Source organism: Psittacula echo (assembly GCF_963264785.1).
Source record: "Psittacula echo genome assembly, chromosome: 10".
NCBI classification, from domain to species: domain Eukaryota; kingdom Metazoa; phylum Chordata; class Aves; order Psittaciformes; family Psittacidae; genus Psittacula; species Psittacula echo.
In genome coordinates this window covers 10,584,134-10,600,343 of record NC_137741.1, presented here as the reverse complement: position 1 = coordinate 10,600,343, position 16,210 = coordinate 10,584,134, and positions in this window count along the sequence as shown.

Genomic DNA, 16,210 nt, shown 5'->3' with positions numbered 1-16,210 from the left:
CTTGTTATATTTCATCAAGTTTCTCCCTGCCCAACTCTCCAGCCTGTCCAGGTCCCGCTGGATGGCAGCACAGCCTTCTGGCGTGTCAGCCACTCCTCCCAGCTTAGTGTCATCAGCAAACTTGCTGATAGTACACTCAATTCCCTCATCTAAATCATTGAATATATTAAATAATACTGGTCCCAATACTGACCCTTGAGGCACTCCACTAGATACAGGCCTCCAACTAGACTCCGCCCCATAGACTACAACTCTCTGGCTTCTCTCCTTCAGCCAGTTTGCAGTCCACCTCACTACCTGATCATCCAGACCACACTTCCTCAATTTAGCTATGAGGATACTGTGGGAGACTGTGTCAAATGCTTTGCTGAAGTCAAGGTAGACCACATCCACCGCTCTGCCATCATCCATCCACAATGTTATTTCCTCATAAAAGGCTATGAGGTTGGTCAAGCATGACTTCCCCTTGGTAAAGCCATGTTGACTGCCTCTCATAACCCTCTTATCCTTGACATGCCTTAAGATGGCATCAAGGATAAGGTGTTCCATCACTTTCCCAGGGATGGAGGTGAGGCTGACCGGTCTATAGTTACCCGGGTCCTCCTTCTTGCCCTTTTTGAAGACTGGAGTGACATTTGCTTTCCTCCAGTCCTCAGGCACCTCTCCCGTTTCCCAAGACTTGGTAAAGATGATTGAGAGTGGTCTAGCAATGCCTAACATTCAGACAAGAACAACAATAGACAACAGTGAACATAAGCAATCTATTAGCGATCCCTAAACAATCCCAAGAATGAGCTGAGCAGCTTTCTCTGCCTAATTTAAGATTCCTTAAAGAGAACTAAAGCAAGGATAGCTGGAGGACAAGAAGCAAGTGTTGAAGTAAACAGAAGAGTTACCAGCCCCAGATAAAGACAAAATATAAAAGGCAACCAGAACAAAGAACCTGTGGACACCCAGAACAAATAAAAGCTCTCTTTGAAAGTGTGCAGTCTCCGCAGATCCCAAGATAACTGGATAATTGACTAGTAAGAGCTTGTGGACAGGGACTACATATAATAGAATAATAGAATAATAGAATCACTGCTTATACTTTTTAGTTGTTTGCTTAACCCATTAAACTAGCTCATTAGAGGACAGATTGTCTTCATATTGTTTGCTGCTCATGTTCATCACTTTGGTAACATGGCGGTATTCAGAAAATAAACAATCCTCTTGCTTAACAACATGGTCAGTGACTCTGCCACACTTCCGCTTGCTGGTTTGCGCAAAACTGAATGCAATGTTTATAGTCCTTGGTGCCTTCACTTACAGCTCAAATAACCAATAGCAGGAATAGTTAAGGGTGATCCTACCTGGAACACCTACTGGATGCTCCTATTAGAGAAAGTGTCTGAAGAGCTCAAGAGCAAGTCTGATGAGCGATTAAAAGTTCTGGAATACCTTAAATTTGTGTGTGCACACAATGAAATATTATGCAAGTAACATTGTATTTTCACAGACAGATTTTTTTGAAGCCCAGATTTGAAACAAAAGCTGTTTCAAGCAAAATCTTAATTTCTTTCCAAAATGTCTAACCATAATGTCATCAAAAGATTTGTACTTTCCGACACTTTCTGTTCAGCTGATGCTCTTCCCATTTTCAGTTTGAATTTTCAATTTACTTTTGCCAATCTCGTGCTGCATTTTCTACCTTAGAAACTGCAATCCCTTATTCCTGTATCTAAGATGACTTTTGTATTTCAAAGCAAAAACTCCAAAGGCTTTAAAACAAGGGACACATATTTGGGTATGTAGGGACAACGATAACATCAGTGGGAAAGCTATATTTTACCCTAAAAATTCATTGTCTCATGCAACAACAGGCACTGACAGAAGACTTTAACATACAGTCAATAATGTCTGTGAAAAAGAGGAATGCTGAATGGTAGAATATTAAGAAATGGCAGAATAATTATTGCAGCATTCTGCCTGCTATCATCTGAAATATCAATAGAAAGCTCAATGCTACTGACAGGATGGTTTACTAAAATTTTCCTATACTAGTACAGAAAGAATTTACAGGAGAGCTTTTGAATTAATAACAGAGCAGTTAGGTCAATGATCTAAAAAGTGTTCAATATAGGAAAATTTTCTAGAAAAAAATTTGGAATGCAAGCCATAGCAGAAAAGTAAGCTATAAAAAGAAATGAGGGCTTCTTTCAGGATGACTGTGTATTGCAAATTATTTCCCAGAATAAAGTATTACTTTGTTAGAAATTACTCAGGATAGCAAGAAACTCATAATAAATAGAGAAACCACCAACGTATGGTTCAATAAGAGGATGAGGTAGTCTTGATAGTTCTGAAAAGATGGAATTATTTACCCAGCACCTGGGAGGAAAAAGAACAAAACAAAACAAATATCACACAGATTTCCTGAAAAACTAAACAACTATTTGGGTCAATTCAAGTTTCAAATAACGGATTAAAGGCTTAATCCAATGCCTACTAAAGTCCATAGAAGTTTTTAAAAGGTCTTAGATTGAGCCCTATCAGACAGGGAACTGAGGTTAGGTTCTCAGCTTATTTATCTTGTAGCATTTTTACTTACAGCTGCATTCCTCTGTCTGTATCTGCTTGCATCTTTCACACAGTCTAATTTTTTACCACTTGTCTCCTTAAAAACACCTAGCTCTATCACAGAGAAAATACAGGAAAATAGGATGTGTACCACAGATCAAGCGGCTTGGCTGGATATGACAACTTGGAAAATTATGCAATTCATCATTAGAATGGACAAAATAGCTCTTATAATATAATTAGCCCAAACCTTTTCTAGAAACTCAAAACTAGATGAGTCCAAGAAGGGCTTTTCTCTCCCACTGAGCATCCTGGCTTCTCAGGCACACTGAGCCTGTTCAAGCTGAGTAAGAGCCTTTGCTAAGCAAAGAGCAATTATTTCACTCTGTCCTACAAAGTCACACTATCTGCCACCTGTTTACACTTCAGTGCTTCCACCAGTCAGCATTTAGCAATTAACATGGTGTCCACACATGGACTTGTAACTGAGCACACCTGCATCAGGTGGATCTGTGAAGACAGTGTAATAAAAACGTGAGCTACATATATAGCTCTCCACATGTACTCCATGCTCTATTTAATTTTGTACTGCATTCCACATTTTATGCGACTTCCTTTGCCATCCTGTAGCATGGCCAAAAAAGAACTGTACACATATGTACAACAAATGGTTGCATAAGGACACAGTGCCCAACAAGGGCCAGGCCAGCATTTCCACAAGAAATGTATCAGAAAACACCATATAGTTGACAAGTGTATTGAGGAAGTCTTTTGGTAATGAGCCACTAGAGAAACAGTGCTTCTCCTAAACCTGACAAGCCACTACAACACTGAAAAATCTTGTGAAACAAAGCAATGGAAGATTTCACAAAAGATGTATTTTTCACAAACAATAGAGTCCTCAATGCATCTCTGGCACAATGTTCTATCAGAAAGGACATAAAGTGGCACCTGTATCAATACTCCAAAGCAGAACAAGACCTGACATCACAGGAAAGAAACTGAACAACTTGATTCACAACCACATTACTCCCACTTCATAAACATGTAACTCTGTTGCTTTAAAGGGAATTTATGGCAGCATAAACCTGAAGTAACATAGCAGTAAATCAAGCTCAGAATTTAATATTCATGGTGGTTCAGCTCAATTTTATTTAGTGCAGGTGTTCACTTAATTTTGATGATAGGATCTGGGGGGAGGGGGTAGTCTGCTGTTAATTCATTTCTACTGCCTGGTGGTCTCAAGCCACTATGCCACTGGTCCTATTCCTATGTACTTCAAAGACTGCTGAATAGCTGTTTTCTTTTGTCTACTATCTACAATGCCTTCACTCAACCATGATTTTCTTTGCTACATTTATAGTATCTCAAAAGCAGCAGCAAAGGGTACTAATAAAATAATTAAAAGACCACACAGAGGTAATGTAAAAATCAAAATAAAATAAAATAAAAAACAGAAGAAAAGCTTGCAAAGAACTCACAGGAGAGAATAAAGACACATCAACAGGCAGCAGCAGCTTCAACTTGGCTGCCAGATTTTCTATAGTGCAATCACATCCATTGTCTGCAAGCCACAGGTGCACAGCACATGGAACAGACAAAAATGCACTGGGGAGTGATGACAGTTAACTTCTGAGCTCATGCTGTATTCATCTCAACATTCATTTTTGCATCTGTTGTGCTGAATTTTAGTCTTTAATTTTATTTTTGTCCTGATTTCAGAGGAACTGTACCAAAAAAGCAGTATAGGAGAGAGGGTCTGGGCTTTAGGATGAAAAAATCTATTTGGCACCCTGTAATGTGAAGACAGGCTCTGTGTTCATCAGGCAGGTAACTCAACAGTTGTGACTCTGGTTACAGTGCATAGCTGCAAAGCAACTGCCAGGTAGGATGCTCATCAACTCAAATATCAATATAAGTGTAACAATACAAATATGGATTTTGTGTAGAGTGCAAAAAAGGCAATATGGGAAAGCTATCAGTTATAATAATGAATGATAATACTGTCATAATGGTTGATTTCACTATTTATCACAAACCAGGTCAGTATAGATTACACTTGGAAGACGGTCTTTTGATCTCGGATGTTTTCCCCATCAATAGGGCACTTTTTGAAATTAGATGCAGGCTGACCTCTTATTCTTTGTTTTCATCACTCTCCAATCAGTGGGAGGAAATCAGCCCCCTGGGAACGTTTGATTCACATTGGCTCACTGTGTTATTTCAGCTGTGAAAGATGCTAATGAGCTAATATCAACTTTCCTAGCAGAAAATACACACATCGCTTTAAATTTTTGGCTAGGAACCAACATTTCATCATTTTAGGCAAGATCTGTCATTACACTGCAGCAAAAGAAAAAAGCCCAACAAATTAAAGACAAGTTCAATCTACCTAAAGGGCAGAATCTCATGCAGTCTTCTTCCAATATGTAATACAGAACAGCAGACACATAATTTGCAGTGGAAATTAGTTGTCAGATTATGTTCTGTGTTTTCCCAGTTGGACAGAACAGGGCAAAATCCCAAGAAACTTTGAGGATAATTGATTTCTCAAAGGAAAAAACCTCACTGAAAGGTTTCACATACTCTCAAGGAACTCACCTGTGACCCACAGACAGACAAACAAGTGGCCTAATGAAGGGAAATAGCACCCAAAGGTGTGAACTTTACAATTATGGGGTTTCAATTTCAGGGGTGAATCTCCATCTTTCACACATAGAAATAGAAAAATCAGGTCACCCTAAAATAGCGAGGAAACTTGCAGGGTTTTAGAAGAAAAACAATTTCAGATTGACTACTCCATGGTGGTTTTCTATTCTTGGGAAGAATTTATAAGGAGGTTTAAGACATTAAAAGTCTCATTTCCCTTTTTTCCCCTACCACAATCGCCACTTTTGGGGAAATGTCAGTTGCATTACAAAAAGATTTGTAAAGTCTTTCACAAAAGTTGTAATGTTTTCAACCTTTACAGAATGAAATCTGTCATGTAGAAAAGAGGATACTCCATCATTTAATAAATTTATCTGGTTTTAATAAACTATTAATTTAAGCCTGAATCTGAAGCAATTTTGAGATTGGGGTGTTTTTCTTTTACAATAATCACACTTCTCTTCCTCAGATAACTTTTTTAATTTCAGAAGAGGTCTAAGAGCACAGCATTTCTTGAAAAGTAATTATAGATGCTTTGGCATGGACTATTTTGAGACAGAGAAATTTTTAAGTTTTCATGATTTAAAGCAAGATTTAGGCCATTCCTTTCTTATTTTTTCCTTTCTTATTTTTTACCAGCCAATTTCCTATCGCACATTTTTCTTCTCTTAAAATCCTCTAAGAATACTAAGATACAAGCATGTGAAAGCACAAAAATAAACTATTTCACCCAGCAGGACAAGAGTGACATACAAAAAAACTTGAGGGTGATTTTTGTCCCAAGACACAAGGACAAGCTTCTTTATTTCTAGAGCTTAAAAGCAACAACTAACAAAGATTAATTATTGACTAAATATGCCCAAAAGGTTCCATGGGACATACCAAAAATTAAAACTTTTTTTCTATCCTTTTTTCTTACTGAGCTGTTTTCCAAAACTTCTTTATCTCTGAAAAATAAGCCTACAGTTTGTCTAGTTTGTCTGCCTGTCAGATTTTCCTCTAAAAGCAGTGAATTAGCTTTTAAGTGTTACGAAGATGCAGATTAGACAAAATAGGAAAAAATTACCACCTGTACTCTCACTTTATACACTGAAAACCAGCAAATTTTAAATTCATATAAAACCACTGAAAGTTCAAATTTAAAAATTTCTATGCATCATAACGAAATACTTCACTATAAATATAAATATAAATTCAATATAAAAAATGCTTTGGATTCAGTTTTCAAACAGCCATCAATTTCTAGACTGGTCTTGGTTATTTAAGCAGGTATGCAGCTGGTTGAAAGTTGGTTCAACTCATAATATTTGGATCCAGATTTTTGTAAAGTTTGAAAGCATTTGTAGATGGGATTTTTGTTCAGTCCTTCGGTGCTGACATCTGAAGTGCCAGCTTCTCCAGACTTTCATTTGTTGCCTGTTTCTAACATTAACAAAGTTACTTTAATACCTACTTTATTTTTTCCAGGGCCTTACCACATAAATACAATTTATACTTTCCAGACAACCTAATGTTAAGACTCTGAAAGGAATGAATGAGATTAGTCCATTTGCCTGAGCTATGAAGCTGCTATATAAGACACTGATCATCATTAGTGAAAAGACAAATCATTCTTTGTCTCTTAACCACTTTAGAAGCTTCCTAGAACTCTGTCTGTTGACTACATAAATAGCAAACACATCATCTGGCACACTCAAACCAGCTATGTACAATGCCGTATGAATCACTGCTGATCCTTTCATATGCCATTTGCTTTATTGAGTGTGAATGGATCCAGAAAGAAGAGAAAAATCCACAATGATACTTGCAAATTATGTTTCCCTGGTTTCAGTGCATCATTTTTATTTTCAATTCTCTTTTTCTGTGCTATCACAGTGATACTAAACACTAATTAGATGACAGTTAGCAATTCAAATTCAAACCTGGTTTCTTCCATAGTTTTCAAAACCCAGTTAAAGTGTTGGCCAGAGGTCACCTTTTAAAAAATTATAGTGGTTTAAAAGCCTTATTGCTTTGCATTCTATTTTTGAAAAACAACTAGGGAAAGAGAATTTTGGAACATCATGTTCTACGGCTATATCTTCTTTTCCTTACAAGCAAAATCACTTGAGTGATTGCAGTACCGGTAGACACCACATGGTTTCAGCATGCAACAATCCTGAACACCAAGTCCAGAGCACTGGGAATGAACACTGGGTTTGACTGTATACTGATGCACAGCGCAATGAGGGCCACAAGCTGGATAGGCAATAGGTTGTTATTGAACATGAACAAAGATTTCCGCATGCACACCTGTGCATGGTGTAACAAGAATCAGACACAATAAATAAAGAACATTGGTAAGACTTTCTGTGTGTGCTGGTGGAAGATACATGTTATTAGGCTCTTTAAATTATCAGTAGAGAAGAAATGCTTCCTAAACAAAATCTATCTACCTTCTCTAACATCCCTGACACCATAAAGCGAGACAAATCTGCTTACAAATATCTTTATTCTAAAATTCTTTAACCAAGAAAAAACACTCTTTTACTACTCCATTATTTTTTATTGGCTGTTCTAAAATAAGCAGGGAGCCTGAACGTGTATATTGCATGATTGTTATACTGCCATATCAATTTCACTTTATTCATGAATATCAATACAAATGGCCCAGAACTTGGCACAGAGATGCTTTGCTTATAAATTACAGTGTGCTTTTTCTATGATTGCAGTCATATCATGTCCTTTTCTATTTAATTCCACTTCTATTTTGAATTCTGCACTCCCTTCCTTGCACAGAAAAAGAACAATTTCAAAGATAAATTGATTAATCATAGTAATTACTCATCTATACAGTACTCACTTTTATCACATAAATACAAATAAAAGCGATGGTGTCTGTGGCCTTCCTCCACCAATAAGACATATAAACACCACTATTAATTTTGCGATAAGAGCCTGAGGTGTTCAGGACACTTCTGAAATACGCACCCTAGAATCTTGGCCACCTTGAAATCATTGTGTGTTTTGACTATAGTCAACTGAGGTGGAGTTTCTTCCTTAAGCTTTACGCTGCTGGCTATCACTGAAACATGCAATATGCATTTTTTTCTAGGATTGTGTTCAGTGTCTCTAACAAAAACTGTCTTCTAATTTGGAAATTGCAGTAGCATGATCCTTTGTTTTTTCAGATTTGTACAAACATGTAATGGAAATAATCATTGTTCTGACAAGTTTCAAACAGATGTTTCAAAGTAAAGGAAAAACACTAATCATTCCTATTAATTATGTATTAAAAATAGTTGGTTTGGGATATTTTTAATTACACAGGTCAAAGAATAAGCATGAATCCAGACTTCTAGTGGCTTTTTTCTCATGCCCTCACTGCCAGCACTGTTCCTCCACTCTGGCTCTATTCTCACAGTATTTTCAATTGTTATTTTCCCTATGTACTGTGCCATACACCACCTCATGCAAACACGTACAATGCAATGTTTCTAATTACGCTTACAGTTAATGCTTCCGGAATCATATTGCTGCAGTTCTGATTAGTGCTAAGATTCAAAAGATTACTTCCTCACATGAAACCTCTGTTACCTATGGCACAGATCTTAACAATCACGGGATTTAGTGTTGAGTGTAAAGCTTATTTGCACTGTATCTCAGCTAGTTGAGTGAAAGATATCTTTGCTTGCAGACTGAAGAGGCAGCTGAATTTCTGTGGAGCTGTATTTATGACTTTCTCCATTGGTTCAAAAAGGTTTTAGAGCTGTTTATGGTGCTAAAGAATACAATATTTTCTCTGCAAATCTCTGCTGCTGCCAGAGCTTATGTGCCTATCCTAGTAAAAGTCTGACTTGCACGTTAGGAAAGGCTAGAATTTTCAAGACTACTAAGTCAGTGGGACCCATGGCAAATATCCGAGGTCAAAGTTTTCATCAGAATTTTGCACTGAGCTCCAAAACAAACTGGGCAAGATGTCACTCAAAAAGGCACAGTAATATAAACTGTATTCCAGCACAGCTATTTCTGCCTGCATCAAGATAGGTAAAGCACCACATGCTGCTCCTCTACACACAGCCTTTGGCAAGGCTCTCTGCAGGAATTTCATCATGTCCAAGAGACACTTGATCAGGCTATGAGCCAGTTCCATGGAGGCTCTGTTTTCAAGGATTTCTCATCAATGAAATTTCAGATGATTTCAATGGCAACATTAATAAGCCCTGTGGAGTTACCAGCAGGACCAATATAATTATAGGGAATAACTACCTGCAAGTCCTCTGGTCAGTTCCCACAGTTCCCAAACATTTTTTACTCAGCTATACCTGAGCTTTGCTTTGTTTGTTTCACCAGGAATGCAGATGTGAGTTTTTGTTCAAAACATATTGGAGAGTAGCTATTCTTCTTTTCATATTTGAGACATAAAAGGGGGACTTAGAGAAGAATATAGTTATCTGTCATTAGTGACAATTTTGCTCCTCTTTAGCGTAAGAAGTTTGTCTTCTACAAGCAGAGGAAAATAAAGGATCCTTACCAAAACTGGTCACTTGTTATAAATAAAAAGTAGCTTCTAAATAAAGCAAATACTTCCAAATGAATCCACAGATGGAAGAAAGTATTTTTCAAACGATTACAAACAAAGCCTATTTTTGGATATTTCATGAATAGAAAACAATTTATCAGAAAATTGTTGGTTTAATAACAATTTACCCACCTCTTGTGCTTAACAAGTGGCACAATCCTAAAACATGATTATTTATATCCTCTACACTACAGGCTACTTTAAAATATTTTTTATTTAATATAACATTGCTACTCTGCAGAGCAAGTGAGAATTTCTGCAAAATTGTACATAGAATATATTCCTTTTACACTAATTATAATCGAACAGCCATACATTTATCATGCTTTCATATGTTTCAGTTTTTAACTGTTGAAAATCCACAAAACAATAGATGTTTTACTTTACCATTGTACTGAAAAAGCATGAGCACTGTTTGTAATGCAAGTGTAAAACACACTGGCACAAGACCACAATAAATCATGACCCATACGAAAACAAGATGATCTTAAATCCTTTATCCTAATAAGACTTTCTTAGCATTAAATAGCAACTCTAATCCCTTAGTCATTAATTTTCCCATGTTTCAAATCTGGATGTAATTAAGAACAATGCATTTCTGCCTATGTGGTGAAGAAAATGTCATGCTGACGTGATTGATTATGTTTATTTAAACTGGAGATGTCTGACACTTTCCAGTGATACTTCATTCAAATTTTATTACTATTTTAGGCATCAAGATAAGCTTTTCATTTCCCCTGTTGTGACCCACTTAAACAGAACTTAAGAAGAATCTGAGAAGCAGTAAATGAAAGAATATTGATACAGTAGCGTTGTGGGTCTCTGGGCTATACAAGTCTAGTGAAAATAAAATTAGGTTTAACATTTTCACTTACTATTGTCAAGGATTTATTTAGAAAGCCAAGTCTAAACTATAATTATAAAACATCTAATACATACCTTACAAGCTGCTAATAACAAGAACAATTAGACTGGATAGAATTTATAATATATCCTATTTTATTACATGGTCTTTCACTGCAGTAGCACCAAGCTCATTACTTTATACATACTTTTTTGTATATTTAAATATGAAAGATAATTTTCCCCATAGACACTGTGAGACAACAATAAAACTGAAAGTGCAAGGCAATCTTTTTTCTTTCTTCATTTCACTCCTAATCAGACAGTAGTTCAAATTCTCCTCATGCAACGTTTGACAGTATTGACTGACCAGTACATGTAGGGATTTACCAAACAACAGGCACAACAGCAAAGAAGTTGAACCTAAGAGAAATACCACTTCAAAGTATCTTGCTGCTTTCATAAGCATTAAAGGCAAGAAGAATATTTAATATATAATTTTGCTGCATAAACTTTGCAAACTCTCCTTTAAAATACCCAGCATTCCTTTGTGTAGGAGCATTCAAAGAAAAATTGCCAAGATCCGAGAGTGGGTACCAAGGGACCACATATACCATCTGTAAAGATGAAACAAAATTTAATGAGAAATCACAGCTTAAGGGTATAACTATCCAGCTGGTTCTGAGGGGCCAGTCTAAATCTGTACAGCTCCAGACCAACAATCCCAATGTCCAACCACTGTATTTTCTTATTGACTGCCTTGTGGCTGCATAGAGACCGAAGGAAGGGAACATATTTCACCAGAAATGCTTTCTGAGGCATTATTTTCCTGTCAAATTGGATCAATATGTATGACTGCTACTGTCAGCTGAAGGCTGACAGAAGAAATATACAGTAAAGGGGAGGACGGGAAATATTGCCTTCCCACAACAGCATCATCCCAACAGCAAAGCTTAGAAAATTATTGCTGAATCCTGAAGTTAACCTGGAAGCATCTACCGTTGGCTATTTCTGCACTATGAGAAGAAGAAAAGTTTGATAGGGAGAAGGAAATTATAGTTAACTTCACATGAAAAAGGTGTACGTTGAATTTTAAACTACGGTTCTTAAGGTGTGCATCATTTGGACACAGCACATCACTCAAAGATTACTCTTATTCTACTGTATCTCCCAGCATGAGTGGCATTCTTTAAGAGGTGAAACAACCAAAGGGTAAAAAGCATGATTTGTTTTCATTACCGAAATTGCATTTATAATCACAGCCAAGGAAATGCAAGGTAATGTCGTTTTCTTGCAGTTTTGTTGGGCTAAGCCTGACTCTACATCTTCCTGCTATGCACAGCATTCTCACCTGTGTCAAGGAGCTGCAAACCAGGCCATAAAATCTACTGATACATACTTTAAATAGGTTACATTCTTTTCAGATAAATTTTGTCATTCATCATGAGTGCAGTGTACCTGGCAGTAGGGTAGCCTTATGAGCAGTAAATTGAGTGAAATTAGCATTTGAATCGATGCTACGTGAAGATAACAGCCTGCAATAATCCTATTTAACAGCTGTTAATTGTCTGCTATAAACCACAGTTCAGCAAATTTTGATCACACAACTCCCTAATATGAATGAAGAAAATATACCAACCCATACACAGAAGGAAATGTTTGGAGCTGCACATCTTAAATTCATTGTAAATATAGATTTTATGCAGATACCATATCTCCTAACTACATGTAAATCATAAAACATTGTTTATATGCAAATATTCCCAAAAACCGTTACACAAATATATAAAAAAATGGTATCTTTGCTTATTTATAGGGAAACATTTGATTTGCATGCCTTAATAGCAAAGATCATTCTTCAAAGTTATGATCATGTTGTTAAGAAAATGTTTATGTTTCTGTGTGTTGCCCACATCCATGTGGGCAAAGGCATTACCAGTTCATCAGTATACCATTTTTGCCTACCACAGGAAGACTTCCAAGGCAGTGAAAAGCCATAGTTCCAGCTGCAAGACAAAGGGATGCTTCTCCATCTTCTCTGATACTATTCTACTCACATCCATTACTCAGTCTGAAGCACACACTAGAAGAACATCTTCTGGAAGTCAGAGCATCCTACAGAGGAAGGTTAAACTTCATAAACAGTATTTAATCTTTTATCTGTAGCCAAGCAAGAACAGAACCTTACTGGTTGGGGAAAAATTTTTTTTTTAAAAAAAAAATTAATAATAATAATAATAATAATAATAATAAAAACACACAACAAAAAAAAAAAATAAGATCAGAGCCTAGGCATTAAGATATCCTGGCAATGAATATGTCTATTAAAAGAATTCATGTTCAACACAATGAGAAAGACATTTTCTTGTCACATATCGGAGACAGGATAGCAGGAATCCATAGCTGTCTCTACCAAATGCTGCAAAGATAGGCAGCAAAATATCTATAGTTAATTTGTCTTTTTCTAGAGAACAAGTAGATACAAATACTTTATCCTCCAGGTTCGTATCTTCTGTCTGGCACCTCAGCTGAAAAGGAACTAAATATCATGGTAGTATCTTGTGGAGTTGGAGGTAATTAATAGGACTTTCTTCAATACCTTGTTGGTAGTATGAATTTTACAGCACGGATGGGTGGTTTCCAAAAAGACTGGATGCCAAAGCATGTACCATTTTTTTCTGCTTACAACCCCTACGATATCTTATCTTAAAAGGCTTAAGGTTACCCTTTACTTTTTCTTTTATCCAAGAGAACACAGTTTACAAGCAAAAGTGACAACTGTGATACTCATTAACTAATCAGTACTCAGATAGCTGATGGGGTATACTATCCACAACACTCTTCCCAGGAAGTTAGACTTCTGTTTTATTCCTCCTTCAATTCTCAATATATAAGATTTGCAAGAACTTTTTACCCTTGCTACAAGAATGAAGTGTGAATGGGCTCATCTAGATCACTGCAATATTCTTGTGGAAGCTTCCTTTTCTTATGAAAGTGTCCTCAAACTCTCTTTCAGTTGTCTTGTCCCTTTCTGGTTTATAATATTTTATTTCCTTACTTTTTATACTTTCTCATATAGTTCTTTCATTAGAGTCTTAGTAGTCAAGGCCCCAGTCTTGGGTTTCATTCCCTCAACTTCTACTGTATTTTTTCTTTAGAATTCCAACAACATTCTTGTTGATGTATGCATTCTTGTATATACTCTCTGGTGCAACATTTGACTTCAGCACTTATGTCCAAATTAAAGTTAGCAACTGTGCCATTTATGTTCAGACTGGTAGTCTATTCATCACCTGCTACAATGGCGCCCACTGATTTAATGAAGGAATTCCTCTGAGCTAAAGAGGTCATCATTAAGCCCTTTAACTAACCTATGTGCACTCTAAAACATTAACAAGCTTCTGCAAAGTAATGTGATCTATCATAGCTCTTCAAAATTCTACTCGCTGCCATACATTGACTCATTATAGATTGCTTTCAGAGTACGAACAGCACCATCAGTTGGGATATTTTGAGAGGGTTGTTCTCCTGAGGAGCAGAAAGTTAGGACAGTTTGAACATAAACTCTGCTCATCCCACTCTCTTCTCTAGTATTGTTTGGCTGACCAATCTGCAAGATTGTATTTTTAGTCATAAAGTTCTCCCTGCTTTCACTTTTTACTTCTGTGTTTCTTTTGAAAGAACAGATTTAGGAAAAGTTGCAATTTAACAGCAAAGGAACTGTTTCTCCAAACTCTGCGAACAGTCCTGTACTTCTGTATCAGAGCTTCCTTCTGTGCAGAATTAAATGTGATTCAAGTAATTTAATTCGTGTTACTCCTGGTATCACACAGTTACTCACCCAGATTATCTTTCAATGCATCTTCTTTAGTAAAAAATAGAGGATAAACTTTCTTTTTTAATTTAATGTAAGAATGTATTAAACAGTTTTCCTGTGAGAGTGAAAATTTTCTACTACTGACCAAACTGGAAGTGAGAATAAGAAGTGACTCTCCACAAATGAAAGCCACCCCCCTTGTTTATACCAACATAATTTTGATAAGGTCAGCATAGCTGACTTACAGACAGATCCAGCCATGATCTCAGCTGATGCATCACAGGCTCACAAGACAGTGAAACCTCTTGATGAGTAAGCGCGTGTCATTAAAGAGTTCAGCAATGTAAATTTAAGATACAAACTCAACTGTCACTTGCGGTTCAGAGCTTGAATACTGCCAAATATGTTTATTGCTGCTTATGTGTTCAGATTGCTGTTTCAGCATAGCCACATCAAGTTTCTTCAAGCTCAAATAACACCTGAGGCTATGATACTTAAGTTGGTTTACATTTAAAGGAGAAGGATTTCAAGGTGAAGTGCAAAGAAGGTATCCCTTCTTGGTTCTTATAGAATGAGTGACACTTTGAGGCTGTCACAGTCACAGTGTGCCACACGGGTCTTGCTGCTCACAAAATCTGTCTGCTTTGCAGACTTTGATGAATCATCCCCCCAGCTGGCCAGGCACACACATATTTCTGGAGTGGAGCTGCTTCATGCAGTTTCCAACAAGGAGACTGGGCCCAGCTATCACAGCACTTTAACAGTACGATCAATCTGAAGGAACCAACAGCATAATTCTGTAACTGATCTCAGTTGTGAGAAGACTCAGAGATGGATTCCTCATCTGTAATTCAGGAAGTGGGCTATCATTTCTGCCAGCATCCTTAATTTTCATTTCATTTTTTCATTTCTTTTTCTCATTTCATTTTCTCTCTGCCTGCCTTACCCAGGTTAGTTTTCTACAATCCCTTATGGCTGCTTTCCTTGGGTCACTTCCTTTAAAACCTTCCCACCAAGGAAGGAGAGGAAGACTGCTGACTAAATCTGATATCTACTAACTGGAGGTTTTAAATATTTGCCTTTTAGATTAAGAATGAGGTGTGAGTAACTGCAGAATTCCTGTGGGTGGGCTGAAGACAAATTTTAACTCTTACTTAAATACAGATCATTCAGGTTGTAGCACCATAGTTGACAACGGTCAGACCGAAAATCAAATAAGAAAAAAACATCTGTCGAAGTGCTGATTTCACATAGTGAGCAGCCGTAGAAATACTAATGCTAGTGCAAGGGAAGTAGACAGGAATCTGCAGCCAGAGATAAATGGTGAAGAGGACAAAACAGGACTTCCCATTTCACTGGCAACACAGTCTTAAATTGACTAATGCAGGATCAGAGGGGGAGCATTAAGGCAAGTGGTCATTGTAGAAATACGACATTGTGCCCCCACATTTTTTACTATAATACATGGACAGTCAGAGACTCTATCATAACATTTATTTAGGCAAGGAAAGAAAACACACTAAATCATACAAAACAAAGAACATTAGTAAATCTGAAAAGTCAAGTACCTGGAAATGAAGATAAAACATTTTTCTTCGGAACAGAAAGAGGCTAGGAGCTTTGTTATGCTTAAACAGCTTTGCTTCATGGTTAGATTTGTGTCCAAGTTTCCTCTATCCAGTTTAGATCCCACATACTTTTCTCATAACTCCCAAGGCATGACATATTCTGCATGAGAAGAGAGAAAATACTCCCTCTAAATGGCTGTACTTATAAATACA